The 6,607-nt window shown below is 38.2% G+C and overlaps 1 long non-coding RNA gene across 1 annotated transcript; it reads left to right on the top strand.

Annotated features, from left to right (window-relative positions):
* The first annotated feature begins 4,169 nt into the window (after positions 1 to 4,169).
* Positions 4,170 to 6,039, top strand: LOC108410796. The gene is made up of 3 exons (XR_001856512.1): positions 4,170 to 4,660; positions 5,774 to 5,864; positions 5,955 to 6,039. It is a non-coding gene; the product is annotated as an uncharacterized LOC108410796 (long non-coding RNA).
* Positions 6,040 to 6,607: the final 568 nt, after the last annotated feature.

Below are 6,607 nucleotides of genomic sequence, written 5' to 3'. Positions count from 1 at the left end.
TTAGGAAAACATTATTAGAGTAATTTTGTATCTATGCAGGCCACTTCCAGCCTCCAGCCCATAGCTGACAATGCAAAGGAGCAAAGGTAGGAAGCCATCAGTTAGGGGTCTGTCACCGAGCAGTGGTGTGATTTATGGTGTTTGGTGGGTGAGTGGATTAACAGAAACTCCACGTCACGTCAGGTGTAGAACAGGCATTGCGTCGTCCACAAAGTAAAGCCTACGAACTAGCTGTCAGATTTAACATGGGCTTCAAATGAGCCTTTGATTATAGACAAAACCTTCAGTCTGAAAAGTGAACTGATCCACTACATGCAGTCAATGCAATGATTAAGATTTGCTTATTTAGTAGTGCTCTCTCATTTAGAGTGGAACATGAGAGTCAGAACCAGAATCAGAATCCTTTATTGATCCCAGAGGGAAACTGCAGTTGTTACAGTTGCAACCATGTATGTAAAAGAATAAACACTTTAATAATTTAAAACAAAGAGAAAGAGAAAAATTGCAATAAGTACACAAGATGTAAGTTCTTATGAATACAGTAAAGTGGCGGTGACTGTAATAATAAATATTAAACGTCTAATATAAAGCAGTTCAAATTATAGTACCTCTGAGTTTTTGCACACAATTATTATTATTATTAATGTTATTATTATTATTATTATTACACATATGAACAGTTTTAGGAGTTATAGAGTTTGATGGCCACAGGAAAGAATGACCTCCTGTGGCGCTTTGTGGTCATTCTGGTAGAGTGAGTCTTGCACTGAATGAGCTCCTGTGCCTCATCACCGTGTCGTAGAGTGGGTGGGAGCCATTGTCCATAACGGCCTTCAGCTTAGACAGCGTCCTCCTCTCCGACACGGCCTTCAGCGAGTCCAGCTCCACACCCACAACATCACTGGCCTTGTGGATCAGTTCGCTGAGTCTGTTGGCGTCTGCCAACATGGAGGGAAGAATGGAACCAAACCAGGACTTTAGAAATGTATGTACACACTCCGTTTTAGCACTGTTCTGTTATTTCTCCCTTCTTGTGTGATGATGTTTTCTATGCAGATTTCTGTGAGTTCACACTGGACCAAAACACAGCAAAAGGGACAGAAAGGTGGTGTGTGTAAGAGAGGAGCATTCATATGCTGATCATCCAGAGAGATTTGACCGCCGTGGGCAGGTTCTGTGTAAAGAGAGTCTGACTGGACGCTGTTACTGGCTTATACAACAGTAAATAGGAAAGCAGACGACTCTCTTTTTGGACAGAATGAAATGTCCTGGATTCTGAGATGCTCTGGTTACAGTTACCCTGTGTGTCACGAACATCACTGATGTCCCTGCTCCTCCCTCCAGCTCTGGGAGAGTAAGAGAGTAACTTTGGGTTGATGACTGTGACTCCTAAGTGTGTGTGTGTGTGTGTGTGTGTGTGTGTGTGTGTGTGTGTGTGTGTGTGATTTGTCTACAGTCATCATAAATAGTGATGATCAGTTAAACACTGTATGGAATCATCACCTCAAACCCTTCTTTCTTTGGATTCTCTATAAATCTAGGGATGAAGGTTGGAAAAAATATCGTTTTGCTCTGTAATCTTTGGCAGGTGTTTATAAGTGCTTTGTGTTGGAATGCTCTGTATTTTACTGTGTATTTTTCTGGTTTGGAGATGATGCATGTGGAGATGAATCAAAGGAAGCTCTAGAATAAAAAAAACCTGTAAAATCACAGTTATGTACATTTTATAAAATGTTTCGAACAAACTTACATCTAATTTATTAACACCTATACAGATGAAGTTTGAAATAACTGATAACATTCAGCAACATTTAACAATATGGATATATGACATAGTGTAGCGAGTATAACCCTTGTACCTATTATTTTGCTAGTGGAAAAGGAGATTTAGTGTAAAGCTGGTTATATTAATAAGGTGGTTGACTGAGGACAACGCTCAAAGGGGCAAAAAAATGTAACACATTTAATTAAAATAGCAAATATACAATTTACGAGAGAGAGAGAGAGAGAGAAAATAAAAAATTAAAAGAATAAATAAAAGGCAATAGAGAAATGAAGAATGCTTTAGCATGAGTGAGTCCAATTTGGTTTCCCAGTTCTGGTGTGTATCCTTTCTGTTTCAGTCCTACCAGTGAGGTACTAGGCAAGTATTACTTGTTAAGTCTTGTAGTTGAGGCAGTTTTGATCTTCTGCATGCTATTGTTTTTTTTTTTTAATTCTCAATCAAGTCTTTACAGAAACACAAAAGAAGTCACTAGAATTCAAATAAGTGTGATTTGAGTGCAATTAGCTTCACATTGCAAAACATTACAGCATACAAAACTATAAGTTCAATACAGTAAAACACTTAATATTGGAATTTGTTTCTTTTGTATGTAAGCTCAACTTTTTGTAAAAAAAAATAAAAAACAAACATAAAAACACTATAATTTAACCATTTTAGTGTAACATATAGCTTTTACCCAGCTGAAAAATGGACAACAAGCACCCTCCTTTTAGCCATTTCAGAACAGTGAGTGACATTGCGGCACCACTATTTTCATATGGAATGTTCTTCATAGAACAATTTATACCAAATCTATGTTTTATATATATATATATATATATATATATCTTCCAAAGTAACATGAAATGCTAAAATTATACAACCAATTTACATTGCACCTCAGAAACTCTGTGAATGTTAAGATTCTTCACATTTAACAGATTCAACATATTTTACCATTCTCTTTATTAAGCTAAATGGTGGATTTGGAGGTGGAGTCTTTATGTCTTTTGTACAGATTAAACAGGAATACAATTTAAGCAATACATTTTTTTGTTACCTACAGCTACGAGACTTCATCAGAACTAATAGTAAACACAGATGGAATCTCCCCACAGTGACACCAATGGAAAGGTTCTTTCATTCAGATCAGCCACTTCAGAAAATCATATCAAACACGTATACAGCACTTCTATCAAACCAACCTGTAAGTGAACCAGATAAGTCCAAGGTTAAATTTGGGTGTAACCCTAGATGCAAAACTGTGGAGTGATCTGTGTAAAGATGATGTTACATCTACTCTAAATTCTAGATATAGATTAATTCAGTATAATTTTATTCACCAGCTTTATGTTACTCCATCTAAATTACATAGATTTAACCCCAGTATTTCACCCCTCTGCTTTAGACGTGGCTCTGCTGAAGGAACTTTTTCGCATTGCACCCGGACATGCCCTAAAGTGATTGATTTCTGGCAATACAATATCAGAGATTAATGAAAAGTCCTTTCCAGTAGACCCAGAAATTTGTCTTCTGGGAAACTACACTAATGCAGATTTCAGAAATTAATATGCTCTGCGGCTCATAGAAATGATGTTAATCATTGCTAAAAAGCATATCGCGCTAAAATGGAAATCAGATGCTCAAATTCCTATTGGGATGTGGCTTTCTGAAATCAAGAGTTGTATACCCCTAGAAAAAAAAAGTATTTTATAAGACCTGGCAACCATATATTGATTACATTAAGGACATTCCACTGGACCAGATAGAATGTAGACAGGCATAAATAAATATAATTGAAACTCTCGTATCTCTCCTTTTATTTTCGTCTAAATGTACAACGTATGTTCTTCATTTGTTTTTGTTATTTGCATTATGTTTATAACCTTTAAAATCTAAATAAAATATTTTGAAAAAATGAAATAAATAAAAAAAATAAATGGTGGATTTGGCTGAGTCTGTTGCTTCTTCCTGTATGTTTAAAATAAAATGTTATAATTTTCTCAACAAAATGAAATGAAAAATAGAAACGTACGACACGATTTTTCAGAAAGTCTGGGGTGCTTCTGGTAAGCATAATATTAGAAATTTCATATTGTCTGTCAATCTACTCGTCTGTTTGATCATTTCTGCTCTGCTTTTTCTGCTTGTTTTCACAGATGCCTTCCGCCCGATGACAGCTGGGATAGGCTCCAGCACCCCCCACCCCCCGTGACCCTGAGGGAGAAGCGACTTAGAAGAAACACCATGAAGGACGGTTGACTGAGCCTACATATGTAAACATCTCTGCAGCACAGAAAGGGAAACTCCAAGTGTCTCTACCTTGACTGGTTGAAAAGTCTCAAAATTAATTTACATTTATGGCATTTGGCTGACGCTCTTATCCACAGCGACTTACAATTTGATCATTTTACATAGGTAGGCCAAGGCGGTGTTAGGTGTTAGGGTGTTTTGCCCTGGTGGGATTGAACCCCAGTCTACAGTGTAGAAAGCAGAGGTGTTAACCACAACACTATCCCAACCAATTCAGATTCTCAAAACCAAAGATACAGAGCAGTCTGTGTGTGACATCAGTGGAGCAAGAGCCCCCACAACCCAAGCAGCCCAGCACAGTTGTGTCTTCACGCTAAGCTGGTAGAACATTTTTGCCTTTAACAACAAAAGCACTGAAGTATTATCCATATTGTTACGTTTCATTCTCACATTGCTTTTTATGTCACTTCAAAAAAGAACATGCATTTAAGGAAAAAAGTGATACGCAAATTGTTTATGGCATGCAATGTATGATTAATATGACACTTGTTTTTGTGTTTTTCAGCTGTCCTACATCTTAGACGAATACAAGGAGGTGAACTTAATGAAGTGGCCAGTTGGCATATACAGTGGCGCTTGAAAGTTTGTGAATATTTCTGCATTAATATGACCTTAAACATCATCAGATTTTCACACAAGTCCTAAAAATTGATAAAGAGAACCCAGTTAAACAAATGACACAATATATATTTGTTTATTGAGGAAAATGATCCAATATTACATGTTTGTGAGGGGCAAAAGTCTGTGAACCTGTAGGATTAGCAGCTCATTTGAAGGTGAAATTAGAGTCAGGTGTTTTCAATCAATGGGATGATGATCAGGTGTGAGTGGGCACCTGTTTTATTTAAAGAATAGGGATCTATCAAATTCTGCTCTTCACAACGTATTTATGGAAGTGTATCATGGCCCGAACGAAGGAGATTTCTGAGGACCTCAGAAAAAGAGTTGTTGATGCTCATCAGGCTGGAGAAGGTTACAGAACCATCTCTAAAGAGTTTGGACACCAATCCACAGTCAGACAGCTGTACAAATGGAGGAAATTCAAGACCATTGTTTCCCTCCCCAGGAGTGGTTGACCAACAAAGATCACTCCAAGAGCATAGCGTGTAAAAGTCGGCGAGGTCACAAAGAACCCCAGGGTAACTTCTAAGCAACTGAAGGCCTCTCTCACATTGGCTAATGTTAATGTTCATGAGTCCACCATCAGGAGAACCCTGAACAACAATGGTGTGCATGGCAGGGCTGCAAGGAGAAGCCACTGCTCTCCAAAAAGAACATAACTGTACATCTGCAGTTTGCTAAAGATCACATGGACAAGCCAGAAGGCTGTTGGAAGAATGTTTTGTGGATGAATGAGACCAAAATAGAACTTTTCTGGTTTAAATGAAAAGTGTTATGTTTGGAGAAAGGAAAACACTGCATTCCTGCATAAGAACCTTATCCCATCTGTGAACCTGTCATCTGGGTTGGAGAACATGTGTGCAGCCAGGTTAGGTTTTGAGACTTGTTAGAAATTTTACCAAACCCTTCAAATTTCTGACCCTTCAGTATCTGTTCATTTCAGTTCCTGTCTGGATATACTTCTTTATTGGTTTAGATCGTCAGCATCTAACGCTATGTAACCATAAGTCTCATGTCCTTAATTGTTTACTGCTAGGAATTCATAGCATGCTATCTCGACTTTTTCACTCCAAGGTTACATCGACCATAATGAAATGATCAATAGGAGCCACCATTGTCTTCCGCAGGACATATATGCCAGTGTTTGCCAAAGGATACAAAACAAGTAAAATAAAAAAATTCATTTGCATAAACAGTCAACTAATTTAAGTGTAAAATATATGGAGTAAAACGTGTGGTGGTTTTGTATTTACAGATCAATGGATCCAGAAGTGCGGTCAGTCACGTGGGTCCAGTGTCAGTGCTGTGGGGGTCAGTGACTGTGCTGGAGTGGAAACACTGAAGGAAGACTTGCCGTTCAGCTGTGGATGTCGCTCTATCCTTGCAAAAGGTTTAATAAATTATGTAAATGCATCTTAAATATGGGCTTTATTAGACTATTTGTGCTGGGATAGGCTCCAGCATCCCCCCGCGACCCTGACGGAGAAGCGGCTTAGAAAATGGATGGATGGATGGATTAGACTATTTGTGTTAAATAAATATATAAATAAATGTTATGTGCCTTCTGGACATGCAGCCGTAAGAGAAGGAGCAGTCATCAATCACATTACACATGAAGAAACTGGCTAAACAGCATTTTTATTTGTGGGAACTGGGCAGATTATTTACCCTTTTTTATTTACCATGTTTTATATATGTGCTTATTTTCTTGGGGAAAACTTGTTTTTCCCTGTGTGCTTTTGAATCATTATCGTTGTTGTCCTTGTCCTTGTCCTTGCTTGTAGATACTACAAGGATAGGCTCCAGCACCCCCCCCCCTCCCGCGACCCTGATGGAGAAGCGGCTTGGAAAATCGGATATGTTTTAAAACAACACTACAGAATCTGGCATCCCAGAATGAAGAGAACC

This window comes from Pygocentrus nattereri, chromosome 12, assembly GCF_015220715.1.
Source record: "Pygocentrus nattereri isolate fPygNat1 chromosome 12, fPygNat1.pri, whole genome shotgun sequence".
NCBI classification, from domain to species: Eukaryota; Metazoa; Chordata; class Actinopteri; order Characiformes; family Serrasalmidae; genus Pygocentrus; species Pygocentrus nattereri.
The sequence above is the reverse complement of the archived record's forward strand: the minus strand, read 5'-3'. Positions and strand labels throughout refer to the sequence as shown.